At 42.7% G+C, this 23,875-nt stretch overlaps 1 protein-coding gene and 1 pseudogene across 1 annotated transcript in view; both read left to right on the top strand.

Annotated features, from left to right (window-relative positions):
- Positions 1-23,875, top strand: part of LOC134372657 (thyroid receptor-interacting protein 11-like) — a 338,384-nt gene that overhangs the window by 267,380 nt on the left and 47,129 nt on the right.
- On the top strand, positions 15,776-16,276 carry LOC134371738 (non-secretory ribonuclease-like; annotated as a pseudogene).

Below are 23,875 nucleotides of genomic sequence, written 5' to 3'. Positions count from 1 at the left end.
TTCAAAAGAAAGGTCCACTTGGACTGGTCATAAAGAACAAGCAGTGGTTTGCAGGGACTTTAGGGAAGAGAGGATCATTTTAGGCAAAGGGGATGGTGTGTGAAGTTGTACAAAAGTGGGAAAGAAATCGCAGGGGGATAGACCTACGTGCTAAGTGATGTTAAATCTCTGGTAAAGCTTCTATGTTAAAAACTGGAATTAGACCTTTAACTGTTATCATAAACCTTCCAACAAAATGAATCTATGTAATTTTTTATTACTTTTCTATTTTGTCATCTGGAAATGCAATAATTTTATTGTTGATGTTCTTGTATAAAGAGGGAAACAATGGTGATTTGATCTGGACTGTTAAAGCAAAATTGAAATAGAGACCGGACCTGAAAAATCCCTGAGCAGCCAAAACCAACTAGGCCCTAAAAATACCTTAGCCTTGCTTAAACTCTAAACATAAGGGAAACTTAACTTGGGTCATTTCTGGTAAGTGCTCATGTTAAAAAGAAACAGAACTTAATCTCAGCCAATTATAAGCAACCAACAAACATACAATTATGTCACTAGAGACTTTCCAACAAGGTAAATCAAGAAAGGCAATTTAATCTGCAACCAATCAATTCATTTCATTATTTTGCTTCCATGTTTTCCCAATAAATACTTGCCTCTGATGCTTTGTCATTGAAACACTGAATCTCTTTCAGTTTGGTATTTCCCAATTCAGGAATTGCTTCTTACTCAAATAAAAGGTTTTAAATTTTATTGTCTCCCTGCAACCAAACTGACCACTCTGCAGCCTCAGGAAATGCCCTGGGCTCCCAAGCTGGGGAAGTGGGGAGGGTGAGGGCTTCAGCCACACCCCTCTGACATCTGCATCCAGCTCAGCAATGACCAGACCACAGCTGGAAGCCCCCTGGTCTCCCATGCAGGAACGAGGGGGGTGCCACAGGCCTCACCTCTACCCCTCCTCCTTCCTACTCCTCCCACCCTATTTCCTTCTCCTTTTTCCTCTCCCTCTCCCCCTCAGCTGCTCGGCAACATCACAGAATGTACAAAATATATATATTTATATATATATATATATATATATATATATATTAATATATATATATATTTATATATATATATTTATATATATATATATTTATATATATATATATTTATATATATATATATATTTATATATATATATATAAATAACTAAACTTAAAATAAGAAAAAGAAAAAAAGAAAATTTTATTGTCTCCATTCACTTTTGAATATGATATTATGAGGCTGCAGTTGGTTATAGACACTGGAGCTGAGCCCTGATGACACTATGTACTGTGGTTTCTAGGGTGGGTTCTGAAGTGGATCTGACAAATGTCAGCTACATCAACAAAAGTTGTGTAGAAGAAAGTATTTCAACACAACGTAGTGCATGTTTGTGAATTGCTTGCATTGCATCGGCTGTGCATCATATTTATATGTTAAATTTTGAACAACTGTGCCCAGGTAAACGGATCAAGTATGGCATGAAATGAGATAACCATTCCCAAGAGCCCCAACCGAAGCAGACAAAGTTGTGAATCACACTGCTTGGAACCATGTTTCCTGTGAGAAATGAAGTAACTACTCCTGCATCCCATCTCAGTTCTGACACGCTTTTTCCTATCTCACCCTGCAGGCCCTTCTGCTGTCACTCTGGGTCATATTTCCATTCTCTTCCAGTCTCCAAAGTGTGCCCAGCCTCCTGGCACTAACTTCAACTCACCCCTCCCTCAGTGGCTGCCCTGTCATTGGCCCTCCTATCCCAGCTCTAGGGCTCAATGTCTTACCCAGTCTCTGTGCTGCAGCTCCTGTGAGAACAGATCCAGCTGGTCGTCCTGGGACTCAGAGGTGGCTAGTTCATCCTGTGTGGGACTGTAGATATAGAGCAGCACCCAGGGTGGGACCAGCCAAACCGGGAGGGCTCTGAGTCTTGGCTGTGCAGAAACCCACATATTGACACATGATCCACTTGTGCAATCAGCCTTTCTGTGTGATCACATGGCTGAGTAACAGATTTGCAAGGACAGCGCAGCTGCTCCTTCTGTTGTAAGGAATCTAATTGCAAGGTATCCTGTGCAGTGCATAGGTCTTCCAGTTGGAATGAACTCTGTATCCTGGTGGGAGAGTGACCGTAGATTTTACAACTTCTTGGAGCAGGCCTTTCTGACAGCCTGGTCTCCACAATGGTATTAGGGGAGTAGAGAGGCAGAGTCCATGGAACATGATAGAGCAGGGGTGAGTTTTGCCATGTGTAAAGCACCCACTCATGGGCAGCACCGTGTTTTTCTAAGGTAACAGCACTCAGGTGAACGTGGCTTTACGGGGGCATAGGAGCTGCAGGAAGTTACCTCGACCGATGGGTCCAGGAAGGCTTTTAGAGGAAGCTCCATTTGAGTAGGACCATGAAGAATGATCAGGGGTTTGCTAGGGCATTAAAGAAGGGATGGACCTTATAAGCAAAGAGACTTGCTTGGGAAAATGAACAGAGGTGTGAAATGTATCACAGGTGGGAAATCGTGCGTGCTAAGAAATGTTATAATCACTGGTTCCACTTCTAGGTGGAAAAACTGGAATTAGATCCCTAAACTTATATCAAATCCCATAAAATTCTGATAAAATTAATTAATATGACTTTAAAATATATTGTACTATATTGTATAACCATGCATTATTCCTGTCATCTGGAAATGCAATAATTTTACCGTTGATGTTCTCATGTGCGCGTGGTCACAATGGTGACCTGGTCTGGACTCAAGCAGAGCTAGTAGGATTCTGCCATGAATCATGTTCTGGTTCCAATTCATTAACATCTTTTGTCAAGAAGGAAGTTCTTTACATATATTGTGTGGAATTCAGTTTTACAGGTGATGAGAATGTAAAGATGAGTGAGCTATAGAGTATGCCCCTGTGATGCTGACAGCCACACTGCTAGAAAGACCTGTACTCAAGTATCTATAACATGAGACAAAACCCACATGCCACAGGCACAAGGGTGTATCTGTCTTAAAACTTCTTCTTTTCAGCATATACAGTGTTATTTTTAATGTTTGGACTTGAAAGCTAAAGTTTGAAGTTGGGATAGTTCACACAGAAAATTCGTATTCTTGTCTCATCTTAGAAAAGTGTCATATGATGCTGGTTGGCGCACTGAGCCTCTGTTAAGGCACAGTTTCAATGAGAGCTGAGTAGCAGCTGCCTCTGTGAAGGGGGCACTAGCTCAGGGGTCTTTACTGACTCCACTCCTCCCTCCTGACTCTCATACTGTGCGTTCACTCAGTGATGACACCTGCCTTGTTCCTGTAGATATTTGTGTTATGACCATCAGATTTGTTACAAGTGTCCTGAGAGACGTCTGAGACCATCATACCCTGTCCTTTTCATGGTCATGTGCTTTAGTTATAATTGAGTTAAAAACATTTTCTAGGATTTATTGTAATTGGTCCCTCTGTAGGTCTCCTCTGTGCATTTTTGAGCTATTCTCCATTGCTCCACAGCTAGCACAAGTGATCTCGTTTGATATTTAAGGCTTTTGGGAGAGAACCTGCTTATATGAAATTTAAGAGCCAGTATAAGCCTAGGTTAATCACAATACACGGGGGCCTCAGAGTGATCTTGTAGAAAAATTCTGCTTCGAGACCCTTTTGTTATTTTTAGCATAACCCAAATTCTCACTGCACTTGTGGTAAACTTCTCTTAGGGGACCATCCAGCCATTTTGGAGGAATAGGTAATAGCTTCCACTGAATTATGGGGTAATCTTACTAAGTTGTTATTTGTCATTACGGGACATTGTAAGATATTATCCCACAAATGGACTTCTGAATTTGTGGTAAAAAGCACTTTTGAGGTCACTGGCCTAAAGGGTGATCACTTCTCCTTTGGACAGGGCCCACATGCAGAAACGTGATGGGTGTCATAAGCACTTTCTTCAGACTCAGGGCACCTTTTCAATTTTACTCTTGACCTACTGACACTGACATGGAGAACATCAGACCTTTCTGCACACAGTTTTCCTAATGTTTTCATGGGAGCCACAAAACACTACTGGCAGGTGCCACCTGAGACTTGTCATAATTACATGGCAATGAATGGAGAAAGAGTTAACCCATCTAAGCTCAAAAGACATTTGTATGCTGGGATCTCCTTATGTCTCAGGCTCAGCAAGATGGCCCTAGGCCTTCTTCTTGCTTTAGGCCTTTTACATATCTCCTTGAGGCCATAGAACTGAAGCAGGTCTTGGCTTCTTTGATCAAGTTTCTGGAGTCAAACAGGAATGGTCTAAGCCTTTGCTGCTCTCTGACTGATATAGTTTTTTCTCTCTAGAGAAGTCAGTTGAATGCTAAGATGGAATTATTAAAGCAGATGTCAGAAGAAGGATTAGTGTTTTTTCCTGAGGAATTAGATTACATTGAAGTAAAGTGGAGACATCCTATGTTGAAGGTGGTTACTGAGATCTGAGGGCTCACATGAAATAGACGTCTTGCATCTGTAGGTTTTGCATCTCTGTAAATGAAAGTTCCTCAGCACAGTGCTTAGATGATGAACAGCATTTTGAAGCCACCAGCACTAATTCTAACCCCATGCATGACACAGGGCAGTTAGTCAACTTTTGTAAGCACATGGGGTGCAATGGGCTGATCATAAAGCTCAGGTCTTGACCTTGAGTAGCTCTCCAGGGATGGAAGGACATATCCAGGAAGGTGAGTGAAAAGGTTGGCCTCTTGGAGAAGGACCAGCCTCAAGATGCCAGAGTACTGGAGAAACAACAGAGGAACTCAGACACAAGCCTGGGCCATGACCATCTGGAAAGGCCAAGCTGTGGAATATACTATAAAGCATATGTACTTCATAGGGCCTGGTTTTTCAAAGCCTTGTAGTTTCAAATATTGACCTTGTGGAGGACTGGAGATTTTTCTCAGGCTATAAGTCTCTGGTGTAAGATAAAGATTTGTGGCACAGCAAGGTTGCTGGCTCAAGGACAGACTAGTTACTGATTGTTATGTAAAGATACTGAGAAATTGCTGTAAGAAGGAATGTTTGCTAAGATCAAGCTTTTGTTAACGGATCACTTGATTGCCTTACTGGAATGTCATCTGACTTGTTTCACTGAAAGTTACCAGCCTATATTGTTAAACTATAACCCCACCTACGTTCTCTTCCTGTAACTTCCTGGTCTGGAAAATAATTGTAGGAAGAGAAGCCCAATTCAGGGTTAATTTCCCAAGGATGAGGAAGGCTGCTGCATGGGAGACCTTGTGAGAGATGTCCTGGGGATCTCTCTTGCCAGTTTTCATCATTTTATATTGACAAATTATTGGGCAGAGGCCAGTTATGCCTGAGGTGCTGCAGTACGCAGAAACATCCCGCAAAAGAAGTATTTTTCTGCATCCCACACAACTTCCAAAGTCTGGTTGGATATTCATGTTGGAGAGAACCTTTTCAAAATTAGTTAGCTATGATTCTAACTTCATTGAAAAAAATTTTTTTCATGGTTTTAGGACAGTGCAAGACTCAGCTGTCTATCTAAACCACAGGGCCTTTATAAAAGAAGAGACAGGGTTTTGAATGAGAGCTCTGCTGCTTACCAAGCATATGACCTGGAATAAGGAGCTTGCCTGCTTGGTTCCACCAGGGAAACATTAAAACCCTTACTGACTGCACAGAATGATAAGGCTGTTGGAGGACCACCAGCATACTGAGCACAGGTGAACACTTGCACCACCTCCAAAGGTGAGGAGCTCTCCTGATCCACACTGCTGTGTCAATAACAATTGCCTTTTAAGGCATAAGTACACCAAAGTGCTCATGATTCCCTCCTTTTTAAAAATTTTCTTGTAAAACCATAAGGCACAAAAATAGTAAATGATGCTAGGAACGTTTTGGCTGTAAAGTACTTTATTCTTCCTTTTAGTTTTAATGAGTTTTGGGCCTCTTCTTCTCCTGAGATCAAAGGAAGGTCAGGGGCAGGAACCTTATTAGGAATGGTCTGGATGGGATCTGTTACATTAAGTTCTGCCGACTCACAGGTTCTCCCAGTGCACTAAGCGGTCCTCTAATCTAGAGACATGAAAGCATTGTAGTCTTTTATTAAAAAAAACATTTTCTTTATTAATTCATTTTTTTAATACTTAAAAATTTTAAAACATTTTGATTGTACGTATGTACTGGGTACAATGTGACATTTCAATACAATGTACAAAGCCACAGTTAGGAAGTATAAGTTTTGGTATTCAACTGAGTGTTAGGAAGACCACAGTTAACACTGTGCTATTGCATATTTCAAAAAAGCTAGAAGAGAGGGTTCTGAATGTTCTCCTCACAAAGAAATGATAAAGTTTAAGAGAATGGAAACACTAATTACCTTGATTTGATCATTGTAGTCTTTTGGGCTGATCTTTTCTGTTGGACAATTGATTGAGTTTTCTGAGGGACAGGCCTTGGTCATTCTCTAAAATAAAATTAGTTAGGTTTTTGAGGAAAAGTCTTAAATTAAGAGTGCACTCTGTAGAAAAGAATAGTTTCACCAGACTATATTTTATTTTTCCTAAATCTGTATTATTGGAATAATATTTTATTTTCAGGATCTCTCAGTACAGATATATGAATTACATTTTCTGTACACAGTCCTCCCCACATGGGGCTTTCTCTCTCTCTCTGTCTCTCTGCCTCTGTCTCTGTCTCTGTCTCTGTCTCTCTCTCTCTCTCTCTCTCTCTCACACACACACACACACACACACACACACACGCACATGCACACACACACACACACACACCTATACTTCTTCATCAGGAACTCTGAGGAGCACAGAGAGTCAGAGCTGGTAAGAAGTTGAAAGGTCTTTTACTCTTTCCATGTGAGAAACAGAAAGGTGAGGTGACCTACCAAGGTTTCAAACAAAATTAGTGATAAATTTGGAACTGAACACATCCTTTTCCCTTCAATATTGTATATGGACTGTGTGGAAATAAAAATGGGGTGGGTCTGTGGGTGTCATGGACTAAAGTGTGTTTGCCCAAAATTCATGTGTGAAGCCACAACCCTTGAGTGCCCACTAAGGGACTGTGCTTGGAGATGGGATCTCTAAACAGGTAACTAAACTGAGGCTGTTAGGTTGGATCCTAATCTAGTCTGACAGGTGTCCTGAAATAAGGGGAGATTAGGACACACAGAGACACACCAGCGATGTGAGCACGAATGGAGGGACGACCATGCATGTGAGGACACAGTGAGAAGGCAGGTGTCTGCAAGACATGGAGAGGGGGAACTCAGAAGAAACCCAAACTGCTGACACCTTGATCTTGAAATTCTCCATTCGACAACTGTGAGGAAGTAAATTTCTCTGGTCAAGCCACCCAGTCTGTGGCATGTCATTTTACTGGCAAAGTAATACAGTGGGTAATCTGCAGAGCTCTCCAGGACAACAGGCAGAGGCAGAAGTGTGGGTTGAGAGGGAGGGAAGGAGCTGGAGCTGGATTTGAGTGGGAGGGAGGATTTGTCAAGTGAGTTGATCAGATGAGTCCACAGAGGAGTGAGGAGAGATGGAGACAAACACAGTCAAGATGGTACGGTCTGGAGCAATGAGAATGGGGAACAGTATCTCAGGGGAAGGGAGAGTGGATGCCTGGCTCTCCTCTTCATTCTCTCCTCTAGGACAGAAAATATGGCTGTGTTGTTGACCCTCTTTCCATTTATGTCCTGGACAAGACTGTTTTCTGTAGGTCAAGAAGTTTGAAAATCTCCCCAATCCACTCAGCAGTCTCTTGTCCTCTAACCAACTGTTCAAGTCATGCAGATCCCTGACATTTGGAGTAAGGCACGCCCTCTGCCCTGTCCTCTGATTGAGTCAACTTTTCATGCTTAGCTTATTGATCTATTAGCAGCAATTAACACAGCTGAGCACTCTCTCGTCCTGGGATGACCTGGGAATCAGCTTCCTATGACAGAAACAGGAATGAAAAGCATTGTGAGGTCAGTCCTGGTGCACTCAGGCAGGTAGTCAGCCTGCCTCCTGGTCTCAGGGACACTACTGTCTACCAGCTAGTGCCCTTTCATACAGGGCTTCCACTCTCAGTCTCCTACGTTGGTTCCTCTGGTCTGTGTTGGAGCTCGCTAGGGTCAGTATTGGATTTCTTCTTGATGTATGTGAAATCTCTGAGTGACATGCAGTGGGATCGGAAGGTAAAATAGCATCAGCTCCGAAAACATTCCCAAATCTTCAGGCCAGCTCCCTCTGTTGAACTGTAGACTTGTATATCCGCCTTGCATTTTGTTATCTCTGCATGGATATGCAACATGTTGCAAACTTTTACATCTCCAGTGGCAACACTGATCTTCTCCTCAACTCCCCTCTTCTGCCAGTTGCTTCTCCAGTATCCCCATCTCAGCCGAAAATATCTCTGTCTTTCCAGTTAAAGGTACATAGAGGTATTCTTTACTCTTTTATTTCTCTTACATCCTCCAGCTAATCATCATGAAACACTTGTTTCTGTCTTCACAATGTGCCTGGATCTGTCCACCACTCGCATCTCTATTGCTACCACCTGTTCTGAGACACCGCTACCTCCCACGGCCATCACTTCAAAAACCTGGCCTGTGCTCTCTGCTTCCACCTTCAGCACCCACGGCAGCCCGCGGGATCCTTTTAAGGCATACCTTGGGTCATGCAACTGTGCTCAGAGCACGCTAGAGCTTCTTCATTTCTCTCTGAGTAAAAGCTAGAATCCCTGCAAAGCTCCTGTGCTCTTACGTGACGTGTCCTCTTGCATACTTACTTTTCAGACAAACCCCTACTATTTTCCCTCTCACTCACTCTTCTGTAGCTTCTGAGCTCATTGGTGTTCCTTGAAGATACCAGGCACATTCCTGCCTTATGGTCACTTCAGCCCCACGTCCCCGACAGGTGCATGGTGAATGTCCTCATCCCTCACAAGTCTCTGCTCAAAAGCAATCCTGTCAAAGAGATCTACCTTGTCTATCTGATAAAAAATGCTGATCATGAGAAAATGAATAAATAACACAGAATAAATTTCTAATCTGATGCTCATTTTAATATACTTTTTTCTGCTTCTTAGCACCCCAAAATCCCATCCCTCCAAGCTTGGTGTTTCTGATGTGCTAAGAACCCGAAAGTACAGTTAAACTGTCCTAAGCAATAGGGCTTGTTATGGCTTAATGAGCGACTTATCAGAACTCAGATGATGAAAACACAACCCAGTTTCTATTTCTCCATTCCCCTGTCTCCTCTATCTGCGTTCACTTCTCAGGCGGCTTTCCCTCACATATTGTAAGACAGCTGCACCAACTCCAAACCTTCTGTACTCTTAAGAGTAAAGAGAGCAGAAAAAGCCTTCTATCTTCATCTGCAACATTCCCAGGAAATGTTTCTGAGTGTGTAAAGGCTCATCTCAGGGCCCACGAATGTGACCTGAGACTTGAGATGCACGTGCTGATTAGGTCAAGTGTAGTCCGCTAACCCTTGTGGTCCTCCAAACCCTTTTGGGGTATCTGTGACGTGCTCACCTTTCCACCACGTGTCTGTGTGAGGCCTGACTCTCTTCATGTAATTTAGCAAAACAACATACTGTATGTAACAGATTAAATGCAAAGCAGATATGAAAATCCACATGTCTAGAAAGAGTTGCCACAGAAGAGATTTAGAAAATGTAAGACAAGGTTATTTTTCCTACTAATATTTTTGTTTTAGAAAACACTTATTTTGGAAAAGTGTGATGTTTTTTAAAAGTGTAATATATTTAATCCTGTTCTTTTAAGCCATTTATGAGTTAATGATTATTGTAAAAATATCTTAGTTCTAAGTTCTAATAAGTTAAATATATATAGATATAATGAACTAAATAAAAGCTCTTTTTGTCCTCACTAGGAGGGTCAGGCTGTGTGGATGAGCTGGGGCAGTCCCACACTGAACATGAGTTCTTTCTCACCCTATAGCAGCTGCTCTACTTTGACATTTTGTGAGGTTGTTCCAGAAACATGCTATTATCCAAGGTAGTGGGAAGGGGTTGCTGGTTGGAGCTGATCTGTCATATCAAAACAACTGCATTTGGTTACTATATCAATGACTTCCCCAGAATCTCAGAATGGGGGCTCTTGTACTCACAAGTCAGGTAAGGTTGTATTCAGTGTGCATTTTCTGTAGCATCTAGTAAGATGCCTTAGATGAAAGTAAGTCTATGCAGCAATCACTGATGTCTAGTCCTTGTGTTGAACTCAGTCACTCAGAGAATCTCACCTATGCCTTTGCTTTTAGCAAAGTGCATAATTTGGAAACTATAAAAGTATTTTCTGTTATTGTCCTGCCATCTGAAAGCATGAAAAGAATCTCATTTATGATGCCCCTTTTGTAGTCAAGGTTTGAGTTTTATCATTTTTTCTAATTCGCCCTGTTATAACTTGCAACATCAAGTGCTCCTGGGTGTCTGTCTGTCAGGACAAATTCAACATCCTGCTCTACTAGGGTAAAATAGTGAGGGTGACAAGAGAACCATGAATGGGAACTAAATTGGGAGGGACTTGTCGTGTAGAAATGAGGCCTAGCTGGGGCAGTATAATAATGCATCTGTAGTCAGGACCAGCTACACCACTTGTTGGGCCCAGTGTAAAATGAGAATTGTGGGGTCTCTTGTTCAAAACTATTAGGACTTTCAAATGGTGACACAGAGTGGTGTTAAACCAAGTATGGGCTTCTTCTCTGCCTGGAGCACTACACGACTTCACAGTTTGAGCAGCCATGAAGCTGACCTAGTGGGTTGAAAATTATTATAGAATGGTCCCCATCAATGATGTCTCTCAGCAGTCACGTCCTCCTGTAATTCCCTGTCACAATGAGTCTGGGCTGGCTTTGTGACTTACTTTACTAAAGATTGTGACAGGGTGACCTCATACACCTCTGAGTGTAGGCCTTGTGCTACTGTTTTCACCATCTTAGAGCCTTTAGCACCATGTAACGTTTTGACTCCATTATTGGAGAAACTGAGTGGAGATAGAGGCTCTGGACAGTGAAGATAGAGGAGAGAGAGGCCCCAGTGTTCTGGCTTTCCAGCGAGATCAACCTGACATGCACTGAGGTCCTCTTGAAGTGTCTGCCTGAATTGTACCCACAGTGGCAAACTCAATTGAGACTATGTGAAGCCAAAACTCGTTGAGCGACTTAACCCAGAGAATAGTGAGAAATTAATATACAGTTGTTTTGGACCACTGAGTATTCTGATATTGTTACATAGTCAGTCAACTGAAAATCCATCTCTTTTCTGTCTACCTATCAGTGCATGGCTGGTCCTGACATTGACTGCTTCTCTTCTGAGTCCTTGAATGTTCCCTCACCTTGGCATTCCAGAAAGAATGACAAACTCAATCTAATAATGGTATTTTACTGCTCCTTGTGAAACATTATTACCCCCGAGGAGTCTATTTTCAGCTCTTTGACTGAAACCGTTTTGGCTGTTCAAATGCTTCCCTTGGTTCCTTGGCTAACTGAGGAGTTAAATACCTCCTTATTTATGAGCCAAACCAGTTTCCTAAGTATCTTCTTGGAGCAGTCACTCTTGTAACCCAAGGGATACAGCAGTGAGACTGAGTCATTTCTTACCTCACAGTGGGCTTCAGCCAAGCTCTCCACATTTTCTCCCTGCATTCAAGCATTGAGCATTTCAATGGCCTGGTAGGTCAGTTGTGTGTGCTTGGGTGTCAGTGATGTCAACTGAACAAAAGCCTAATGTCAAGACATATGTGCCATATCAGAGTTGTGTGCAGCTCTAATTGTCTGGGTGCCCAATGCAAATGACATCACTGCTTACTCTGTTTTGGAAGATCCCCAACTCCAAGATATTACTGATGTCCTCAAGACTTCTGAAGTCAGGGTCAGATAAAAATGGATCCCGCATGGGAGACTGGGGACATGTTTCGGAACCACCCGAGGAAAGGTTTGAAAATGTGGAATCCTGAGCTACACATGCAGACATTCTGTGTCAGTATATTCAGCATAGAGCTCAAGAATCAAGAGTACAGAAAGCACTCCAACTGATTCAAATGGAAAATACTTAGCCTTTTAAGATTTTTCAGCTACGGCACTTACAACAGGCAGGATGGCAGAAAACATTACTCATGAATTTGTCTATAATATTTGATTATGTATTTTTTTTTTGTGGAAGATGGGCTATTGGTTCTCAGCGATTGAGTATAAATATCCCAATGAGACAAAAAAGGTGACCTCTGTGCTGGTCTTGTATATCATTGCTTACCCATGGCTTCCTTTTAAGATTAACACATTTTGTTCTCTTGCTTTTCCAAAGTCCATTTGGTGGTGGTGACAGTGACCCAAGGGTCTCATATTGCAAGATAGTAGAAGGAGAGAGAGCAGAAAGAAAGACTCTTTTCTCTTTTCTTTTAAAACCCTCAGAACCATGCCCCTGACCACTATTTTTTATCTATTCACTGAGATATGGGCTACAATCTAATGACCCCTTCAAGGCTCCACCTTTCAACGCTATTACCTAATAAGATTTCCAACCCTCTTAACAGTCACACGGGGGACCATTTTTCTAATGCATAACACTTGGGGGACACAATTCAAGCTTCAGTAGTTGGTGGGGACATAGTTCAATGCACTACACCCTGCTATCCTTAGAGTGATACCCCAAGTCCAGACCTGAGCTTTACGCTCAGCCCATTGCACCCCATCTGCTTAAAGAGGTTGACTAACTGACGTGTGTCATGCATGTGGTGAGAGTTAGGACGGGCACCTTCAAAATGCTGTTCATCATCTAAGCACTGTGTTGAAGAACTTCCACTCACAGAGATGCACACCTACAGATGTAAGACATGTATTTCATGAGGGCCCTCAGATCTCAGTAACCACCTTCAACATGGGATGTCTCCACTTTACTTGAATGTAATCTAATTTCTCAGGAAAAAACACTTGTTCGAATCCTTCTTCTGACATCCTTTTTAATAATTCCATCTGAGCATTCAACCGACTTCTCTATAGAGGAAAAAACTATGTCTGCCAGAGAGCAGCAAAGGCTTAGACCATTCCTGTATAATTCCAGAAATTTGATCAAAGAAGCCAAGACCTGCTTCTGTTCTATGGCCTCAGGGGAGATATGTAGGAGGCCTGAAGCAAGAAGAAAGAAGGCCTAGGGCCATCTTGCTGAGTCTGAGACACAAGGAGATCTCAGTACACAAACGTGTTTTGAGCTTAGATGAGTTAACTCTCCATTCATTGCACTTGAATTAACCTGCATCATGTAATTATAAGTCTCAGGTGGCACCTGCCAATAGTATGTTTTGTGATTCCCATGCAAACGTTAGGAAAACTGTGTGCAGAAAGGCATGATGGTCTCCATGTCAGTGTCAGTAGGTCAAGAGAAAATGTGAAAAGGTGCCTTGGGTCTGAAGAAATTGCATATGACACACATCACATTTCTGAACATGGGCCCCATCCAGAGGAGAAAGTGATAAACCTTGAGGCCAGAAACGTCAAAGGTGGTTTTTACCACAAATTCAGAAGTCCGTCTCTGGGATAATATCTTACAGTATCTCGCAAGGACAAGTAAGAACCTCATATGATTACCCCATAATTCAGTGGAAGCTAGTAGCTATTCCTCAAAAATGGCTAGATGGTCCTGTAAGAGAAGTTTACCACCAGTTGAGTGAGGAATTGGGTTATGCTAAAAATAATAAACAGAGCGCAGTAGCAGACTTCTACAAAGTCACAGTGAGGCCCGAGTCTATTTTGATTAACCTAGGCTTACACTGACTCCTGCTTCATATAAGCAGGTCCTCTCCCAAAGGCCTTAAATATCAAACGAGATCACTTGTGCTAGCTGTGGAACTATGGAGAACAGTTCAAAAACGCACAGAGGACACCTACAGAGGGACAAATTACAACAAATCTTAGAGGATGTTTTTAATTCAATTATAACTAAGGCACATGGCCATGAAAAGGACAGAGTATGATGGTCTCAGACGTCTCTCAGGACACTTGTAACAAATCTGATTGTCATAACACAAATATCACAGGAGCAAGGCAGGTGTCATCAATGAGTGAACGCACAGGATGAGAGTCAGGAGGGAGGAGTGAAGTCAGTAAAGTCCCCTGAGCTAGTGCCCCCTTCACAGAGGCAGCTGCTACTCAGCTGTCATTGATACTGTGCCTTAACAGAGGCTCGGTGCACCAACCAGCATCATATGACATTTTTCTAAGATGAGACAATACAAATTGTTTTGTGTGAACTATCCCAACTTCAAACTTTAGCTTTCAAGTCCAAACATTAAAAATAACACTGTATATGCTGAAAAGAAGAGGTTTTAAGACAGATACACCCTTGTGCCTGGGGCATGTGGGTTTTGCCTCATATTATAGACACTTGAGTACAGGTCTTTCTAGCAGTGTGGCTGTCAGCGTCACAGGGGCATACTCTATAGCTCACTCATCTTTACATTCTCATCACCTGTAAAACTGAATTCCACACAATATACATAAAAAACTTGCTTCTCAACAAAAGATGTTAATGAATTTGAGACAGAACAGGATTCAGGGCAGAGCCCTACTAGCTCTGCATTGAATCCAGACCAGGTCACCATTGTGACCACATGTACATAAGATCATTAGCGGTAAAATTACTGTATTTTCAGGTGACAGGAATACTGCATGGTAGTAAAATATAGTACAAGATATTTTAAAATCATATTAATTAATTTTATCAGAATTTTATGGGATTTGATATAATTTTAGAGATCTAATTCCCGTTTTTCCATCTAGAAGTGGGACCAGTGATTTAACATTTCTCAGCATGCAGAACTTCCTGCCTGTGATACACTTCCCACCTCTGTGCATTTTCCCAAGCCAGTCTCTTTGCTTAGAAGGTCCATCCATTCCCTAATGCTCTAGCAAACCCCTGATCATTCTTCATGGCCCTACTCAAATGGAGCCTCCTCTAGAAGCCTTCCTAGACCCATCGGTTGAGGTAACTTCCTCCAGTCCCTGTGCCCCCATAAAGCCCCATTCCCCTGAGTGCTGTTACTTCAGAGAAACACGGTGCTGCCTCAAAGTGGATGCTTTACTCATGCTAAAACTAGCCCCTGCCCTATTCTGTCCCATGGACTCTGTTGCTCTACTCTCCAGTATCATTGTGGAGACCAGGCTGTCAGAAAGACCTGCTCTGAGAAGTTGTAAAATCTATGGTCACCCTCCAGCCAGGGTACAGAGTTCATTCCAACTGGAAGACCTCTGCCTTGCATAGGATACCTTGCTATTAGATTCCTTACAACAGAAGGAGCAGTGGCACTGTACTTGCAAATCCATTGGTCAGCCATGTGATCACACAGAAAAGCTGATTACACAAGTGGACGATGTGCCAATATGTGGGTTTCTGCACAGCCAAGACTCAGAGTCCTCCTGGCTCTGCTGGCACCACACCCAGGGCCTGCTTTATATCTACAGTCCCACGTAGGAGGGACTAGCTGTCCATGAGCTTTAGGATGACCAGTTGGGTCTGTTTTCACAGGAGCTGCAGTACAGAGACTGGGTAAGACAATGAACCTTAGAACGGGGGCCCGACAGGCAGCGACAGGGCAGCCATTGAGGGTGGGATGAGCTGAAGTTACTGCGAGGAGGCTGGGCACACTTTGGAGACTGGAGGAAAATGGAAATGTGACCCCCAGGGAGACAGCAGAGTGGCCTGCAGGGTGAGACAGGAAAGAGCATGTCAGAAATGAGACGGGATGCAGGAGTAGTTACTTCTCTTCTTTTCTCACAGGAAACATGGTTCCAAAGCTGTGCTATTGTCAACTTTGTCTGCTTCTCTTGGGGATCCTGGGAATGGTGGGCTCATTCAATGTCCCACCAGATAATTTAACCTGGGGTCAGTGGTTTAACATCCAGCACATAAATGTGACCCACTCCCATTGTGACAATGCTATGCAGGTAGAGATTAGCTACACAGGAAGGTGAAAAGACAAGAATACTTTTCTTCATACAACTGTTGCTGATGTTGTTAAAGTTTGTGGTACCAAAAATATAACGTGCCCTACAAGTGGTTTTACAAATTGTTATAGGAGCTTTGTTAGGGTGCCTTTAACCTACTGTAACCTCACAGGACCTCCACTGCCTGTTTCAAACTGCAGATATAGACAGACAATGGCACAGATGTTCTATATAGTTGCTTGTAACTATAGTTCGTGTTGGGACTATCCCAGATATCCTGTGGTTTCGGTTCACTTGGACTTAATCTTCTAAGCTCCTGTATCAGCACTTTGCGCCGTCCTTCACTGCCAGGCTCCGCTGTCATAGCCAAGAACCCACTCCTCCTTTCACCCAGGGTACAGTATCTGTCCTTATCACACCAGCCCCCAACACCCCTGCAGCTTTGCTGAGCTGACCCACCTTGTCAATCTTGCAATAAACTTCTTACAGAATAATCTACAAGTCTCTGTGTGTTTGTTGGTGCCACTCTGCTGTCATTTAATCACAATCTATTCTAGAGACTTTTCCCTTCCTATATCCTGAGTTTTGTGGGAAAGAGAGACGTAAGGGTAAGAGACCATGAAGCAGCACAGACTTGGCCCTCTTTCTGCCTTTGGCCAAGAAACTGAGGTCTCAACTGATATCAGCCTTCTGACAAACACTCTCTTAGACAAAACTGTGGTCAGGCTCTTCTAAACTTGCTTCACAACCAGGCCTTTACCTCAGGCTTTGAAGTCCTTCCTTGTAGAGTCCAGTCGAAAAACCCTCCCAACTCAGTTTACGGTGGGTCTCTTACCCTCAGTATCTAATCAAATTCCTCATTCCCACCATCCACTACGTGATATCTGATCACTCTGGCCTGCCTTCAAATAAAAATCTAATTGAGTCAATTGAGCAATGATACCTCTAGCCTTGATATCTCCTCCTACTAGTTTTCCATCCACCAACCCTCCCCCATACCCCCAACACAGATCAACCCATAACTTCTGTATAGGTGTCCACTTGTTCTAGTTGTATTCCAGAAAAGAGCTTAGCTTGATACAGAGGCTGCATTTCCCCTATAGCAACAGATTTGAGTAGATTTGTTTTTATTGCTTTAACTACTGTCCAGCTTTGGTTTTCTTTGACACTATTTCCATCTGAAGAAATATAAGGGCCTCAGTGTATCAGTAGAAACTGAATGTATTCCATTCCTTCTGATTTATAAATCATGAATTTTATGATACAAAAAAGAAAGAAAGAAAAAAAGGAATGCTATAAATGTAGACAGACCAAAAGAAATGAGAAAAAGTTTAGCCTGGAAAAAAGGTTTTTTTAATGAGGTTATCAAATCTCCAGTTATTAGTGTTTGTACTAGGAGTGAATCCAGGGTTGTAGTCAAAGGTGGAATGAGACAAGTGTCCAGGTAGAAATTTGGACAGATTCCAGTACTGCCTGGAGAAGAGATGGGTATCTTTCCCCACAACTTCCATGTCCTGGAGAAGAGGGCAACTGGAGACCTGGTGGAGATGAGGAGGGAGTAGGACATTGAAGTGGATCTCTCATCAAGGCCAGTTGGCTCCCGCCCCTTCTGCCCTCCACAGCTGTCCCCAGCAGTGAATCATCAGTTCATTCAACACAGATGAGGAGGGGCACAGGCTCCAAGATTAGGAAACTATAGAGCCACAGAGAGGAGACAGGAATAATGGGAGCCCCTGCCCTTCCTCCATTGCAAGGCTATGCTCAGGAATAATGAGAAAGAGGAAAGGAAAGGCCCTTGCAAGTTGTGGACAGGTCCAGCACTCAAGTGATTATTCTACTTTTGGTCAAGATGGCAGAACAGATGGTCCTTGGCATCACTCTCTCCCACAATTAACCAACTTACAATGATTAAAAAGCAACAACTGCCAAGCTGGGGCCACTAGATCTCAGGGTAAGAGGAGGAGAGACCTATGGAGTTCATGAAGGCAGGAGAAGCCATGATGAGAGAAAGGACCACTCTGACCACTTTGAGCCCCATCCACTTCAAGCCTGGCCCTGGTGAACACACAGAGCAAGAGTTATCAATAGCCGCAGCTGTGCCCTTTTTGAAGTTGCTTGGAGGCTGCAGGGTACAAGAGGGCCCTGGTGTTTGCCAGGCCAGCAAGACCACTAACAGGGTTCCTGAAGACCCACATAGGTGTAAAGGGCCATAGACAACTGAAAAAAGGCACCACTCAGAGACTGGTGAGTCATCACAAGGGACTGGCACATGGCCTGTCCCAAAGGAAATGTTTGGAGTGTGGACAGTGGGGGAGATGGGCCCACCAGGAGAACAATGGGACACAGCATGGACAGCTGATCTGCCCTCCAATCAGCACAGGACCATTCAGTGGAGACTGGTCAGGAATACAGAACTGAAGGGATGTAGTTTGCTGAAAAGACTCAGGCCCAGACCAGAGTTTCCACACAACCCAGGTGTACCAGACCCGGAAGTGCTTACAAAGTCAACAATTAAAACCTGAGCTGCAGAGAAAGCCTTCCCCAGATAATCAGCAGCAAAGTAGCAATTTAGCTCAACCACAGGACTGAAGTGCTTCTTCACATAAGAGGTTTCCCCTTTTTAGAAGTAAGCAAAGGACAACAAATGAGTTCCAGTGCAGAGTTTAAGTGGTAGAAACAGCAAATAATCCAACATAGAACTGAAAGAAAACACAAAAGACCCACAGATCAAAGTTCTGATATTAACCAGTAAAGGTCTAGCACAATCTAAGAACATCTGTAAAACCAAGACGGACTAGAATGGAAGCCCCCGGGGATCCAAAGCCAGGTCAGTGGGGGACTGAGGGCCTCAACCAACCTCACTCTCGACATCCACAATGAGCCCAGTGATGACCACTGAGTCACTGCTGGAAGTGCCCCATGCTCCTGAATCAGGGTGGTGGGGGGCCAAGGGCCTTGACCACATTCCCCCGACATCTGCACCCAGCCCAGCAACAACCACTGAGCCACTGCCAGAAGAACCCTGGGCTCCCATGCTGGAATGAGGGGCATGGCCCCCCTTATTCCTCCTCCTCCCACTTTATCCCTTTCCCCCTTCCCCTCTTTCCCTCCCCCCTAACTGCTCCATAACAGCATCTTAGAATGTAAAACATAATAATTAATTAATTAATTAATTAAAATTTAAAAAACAAGTGATTGTTCTGATGACAGAGTGGGTCTTTTTGGAGACTTAGAATAGAGCAGAGGTACAATGACACCAAATCTGTACCTCTGATCTTCAGTCTGGGACTCTTGACTTCCATTTCTCTGCTCTTCTTCCAGGCCCTCAGATATAGCAATTTCCATTCCTCCCACCACTCTATAATGTCAGTAATTCTTGCTCTTATAAGTACGACAGACAGCAGCTACATTTGAGAAGCTGAGTGTCCTACAATTCAATTCAATTCTGACACTAATGGAAGTTAGCACAGACCTCCACAGGAGAAGGGCTCAGTCCTACAAAACTGTCCTCCGTGTAAGATGCCAGTGGCAATCAGCACATCATTACCTGTGCTTTTAAACCATAGCTATAAATCAAAAGTTTCCTTAACCCATAGCTATAGGTCAAAAGTTCCCAAGACTCCCTCCCCAGGTTCAGAGACTTGCTAGAAGGCTCACAGAACTCAGTAAAATCCTTTACATATGTTTACACATTTGTCATAAAGAATATGTTAATGGATACAGATGAAGAGATATGTAGGTCAAGGCTCAAAAGGGTCCTGAGCACAGGATCTTCTGTCCCTGCAGAGTTGGGATGTGTGACCCTCCCAACATATAGATGTTTTCTTTTTCCTCAAACCCAGAAGTTCTCCAAACCCTCTCATTTTGGGTTTTTACGGTGGCTTCATTAGGTAGGCATAATTAGTGAAATCACTGTTCACTGATGATCATCTCAAATTTCATCCCCTTCCTTCTCTCCAGAGGTTGGGGGATGAGACTCAAAGTTCCAACCTTCTAATCACTTGGTTGGTTCTCCTGGCAACCAGCCCCCATCCTGAGGCTATCCAGGTTAACCCCAACCACAAGTCATTGCATTAGCATACAAATAGACACTTATCACTTCAGAAATTCCAAGTGTTATAGGAGCTATGTGCCAAGAAACAGGGATAAAGATCAAATATATATTCCTTATTATAAATCACAATATCACACTCAGTTCTGGACACTGGAAAGTCCAGAGTGAAGAATCTGACAGGGCTCAACCTCTGGTGAGGGCTCTCCTCCTGGTTCATTGACGGCTGCCCTCCTGCTGTTTCCTCACCTGTGGGTGGAGGAAGTAAGCTCTCTAGTGTCTCTTCTTATAAGGACAATAATCCTATTGAATCAGGGCCCCACCCTTGTGACCTCATTTAACTTTAAGTAACTCCTTGTTGCCCCGACCTCCCAATATTGTCATATTGTGGGTTAGGACTTCAACAAATAAATTTTGGAGGGACACGATTCAGTCCTTAGCAAAGACTGTACATAGAGTGTTCGTATCTGAGGGGAAAAAGAGGAGTTACACACAGTAATCCATACCAGTGAGAGTAAGCCTTAAAGGTTATATGTCGTACTGCATATCCTTAGATTCTGAGTTTACAAAGGGACTTGAAAAAGTTCGTGGAAGAATGGAATTAAATGATAAAAATAGAATACATAACGTCATTTGTCCACATAAGCTCCATGAAATTCACAACACTTTTATAAGCCATGACACCAGCCATTTAGTACATCCCTAAAGAAGTGAGGGTCCTGAAAATTTAATCAAGTCAATGCAATCATTTTTACATAATTAATATAATTTATTTTAAGTTTATATAATTTAATTTTTAACAATGGCCATTTACAACTGACTCACAGAGTTCCTGAGAATTTAGCGACTGCATTTTTTTTTTTTTTTTTTTTTGCAGCTGGCGGGTACAGAGATCTGAACCCTTGACTTTGGTGTTATCAGCACCACACTCTAACCAGCTGAGCAAACAGGCCAGCTATATTAACAGACCAATAATGGGTGCCGTTTAAAGATTTTTTAAGATTCAGAAACAAAAAGTTAGAAGGAGCCAAATCAGAAATGTCAGGTGGATACTTACAACATCCAATCAAAACTCACAAATTTGCCCTTGTTTGATGAAAGGAATGAGCAGGACCATTGTCATTGCACAGAAAGACTGTCTGGGGAAGCTTTCCCAAGCATATTTCTGCTAAAGCTTTGGCTAACTTTCTCCAAACACTCTCATAATAAGAAGATGTTATTGTTCTTTGGCCCTCCAGGAAGTCAAAACACAGTGTCTTGAGTATCCCAAAAACCTGTTGCCATGACCTTTGCTCTTGACCAGTCTGCTTTTGCTTTGACCACACCACTTCTATCTCTTGGTAGTCAAGGCTTTGATTATCTTTTGTCTTCAGGATCGTACTGAGAAAACCATGTTTCATCTCCTGTTACAATTCTTGGAAGAAATGCTTCAGGATCTTGATTCCACTTGAAAATTTCCATTGAAAGCTCTGCTCTTGTGTGCAACTGATCTGGGGACAGTAGTTTTGGCACCCATTGAGCAGAAAGTTTGCTCATCTTTAATTTTTCAGTCAGAATTGTGTAGGTTGAACCAATTGAAATGTTTATAGTGCTCCTATTATTTCTGCAGTTAATCATTGGTCCTCTTAAATTAGATCACAAAACAAGATGAATTTTTTCTTCACAAATTGATGTGGATGGTCTTTCACTTCAGGCTTCAGCTTCAACATCGTCTCCTCCCTTCTTAAAATGAGTTATTCATTTGTAAACTGCTGGTTTCTTTGGGGGATTGTCCTATAACCTTTTTGTAAAGCCTTAATGATTTACTCATTCTTCCACCCAAGCTTCACTATAAATTTGATGTTTGGTCTTGTTTCAACTTTAGCACAATTCATGTTGCTCTGATAGGGGCTCTTCTCAAATTGATGTCGTATTTTTCTTAGTGTCTCAAACTGAAGGGGACCTTAGCCAGAGAACAGCCATCTTTGGGATAACTAGGACCATGCAGAAAATTTCAATTAGCCATTAACTTCGGAACTGATAATCATCAATTCTTTCAGATTAGCAGAAAAAATGTGAAACTGACTATATGGCTGAAACTGCCTGGAGAAGAAATCACGCCCCAAAATGATCCTTCTCAAAAGTTTATTTCTGTTTATCTCCCATTACATCGTCCTATGCTGATTTACTTTAGACGTTGTGTACCTACAATTAAGGATTGAAACTAAGTTTTCTTGTTTTCCTTAACTCCCTAATCAACTACAAACAGAGGAAAATAAAGAGAAAAACAAAACACCCTAGCTGATTATTAACTCATCTTCTTGCTTAAAAGCAAATTGCATCCACAGTAGTTAGAGGTACGAGTCAAGTATATTTATGTTCTGACGATGCACCACTGAGGTTATTGTCTTTGAGCTCTCCCTAGGAGATAAGGACTCCAATCCTGGAATAACATCAAGGGGTTGAAGCTGACCAGTCCACCAACTGTGGACTTCATGACGCCAAAGCACCCAATCCATCAGAGGACCCTGACATCTGACTCAGATCCTCTGCTAATCGTATGACCATTCTCCCCCCGTTTCATGCAGGACAAAGCCCTTACCTCACCTTCCCACCTTTTCTTTTTTATAAACCCCAAAAGAGTCATCAGAAGGTAGGATGATTTTAGACGGTCATCCCCCAGATGCAGATTATCTGAATAAACCTTCCAGTCTTGCACCAACTTTTGGACTTTTGAGTCATTTGTTTGGTGTGAGAGGGTAAGCTTAGCATGGCTGCCATTAACAAAACTAGACTGTGTTCAGACGTATCATAACAAAGTACTACGATTTCATTTTGGTGCAAAAAAATTATGCAATCCATGCACAGTTTTTTATAATATGCACTTTCCGTAAACTTTTTGAAGGCACCTCATTGCAGTGAAAAGGCTCTAAAAAACTGAATTATTATTGTTTCCGGGAAAAAAAATTAGCACCAATGAATAAAGATTAAATGAAGACATTCTTTCCAATAATTGAATTTGCGTTTTGCCATATAAATGTACATGCACTTCATAAACACATAACAGACTCCCTGTTAGTAAAAAGTTGAAGCAATCAGGAAGTGATCGTGTAAAACCTAAAACTACCATAGAAACACAGCACTCGAGGGCCTGAAAGGCTAAGAGTTAGAGAAACCTCCAACTCTCACCCCAAAGCCGAGAATCAGAGAGTGATGTACATGTCTCTCACTCTGTATCCTGTTCTCTTCCTTTTCCACCCCTGCCACGTGGTGACCGACAGTTCATGGCTCTGAACTAGCGATCATCATACGTGTCTGTCTCTACCCTTCCCATTTAGAAGGATGAGTGTGAATATCCCAACACAGCATGTAGAATGAGACAGAGCTTGGGGAGCAGTTAGCGGAGGAACAGTGAGAACATTGTGATATTAAAATAATCTGATTTATTCCCCCTAGTGTTTTCCTCATTATTACGAACAAAAAGAAAGAAAAAGCTTTTGAAAGTTGCAGGTCATCTCAGCTAAGAAGAACCCGGAGGAAATGTAAGGTTCCCTCCTGTCCCAAAGAGTCCCGGCGGCGCAGCGCCCCCTGTTGTCCATCGTGGTAGTAGCCACGGAAGGGAATCATCCTGAGCCAATGAAGCCGCTGCGCTGTCTGGGTGATCCCCACGCTGCGCACCGTCCCTCCCCAGCAGGGCTCTTCCCTGGGCTGTGCGGAACACGTAAAGAGTTTATTTTTATAAAGGAGGACACATCCCATCCTTTGTCCCTACCTGACACCCTTGCAGGAGCCTGTTTGCAGTCCTCGCAGTAGAGAACCGAGTGGTGGAGAAGACGCCAGAGGAGACTTAGGAAGGGTCACGATGCCCAGATGCTGAGGAT

The sequence above is a fragment of the Cynocephalus volans genome, chromosome 3 (genome assembly GCF_027409185.1).
Source record: "Cynocephalus volans isolate mCynVol1 chromosome 3, mCynVol1.pri, whole genome shotgun sequence".
Lineage (NCBI taxonomy): Eukaryota > Metazoa > Chordata > Mammalia > Dermoptera > Cynocephalidae > Cynocephalus > Cynocephalus volans.
This window is presented reverse-complemented; position numbering and strand designations above follow the sequence as displayed.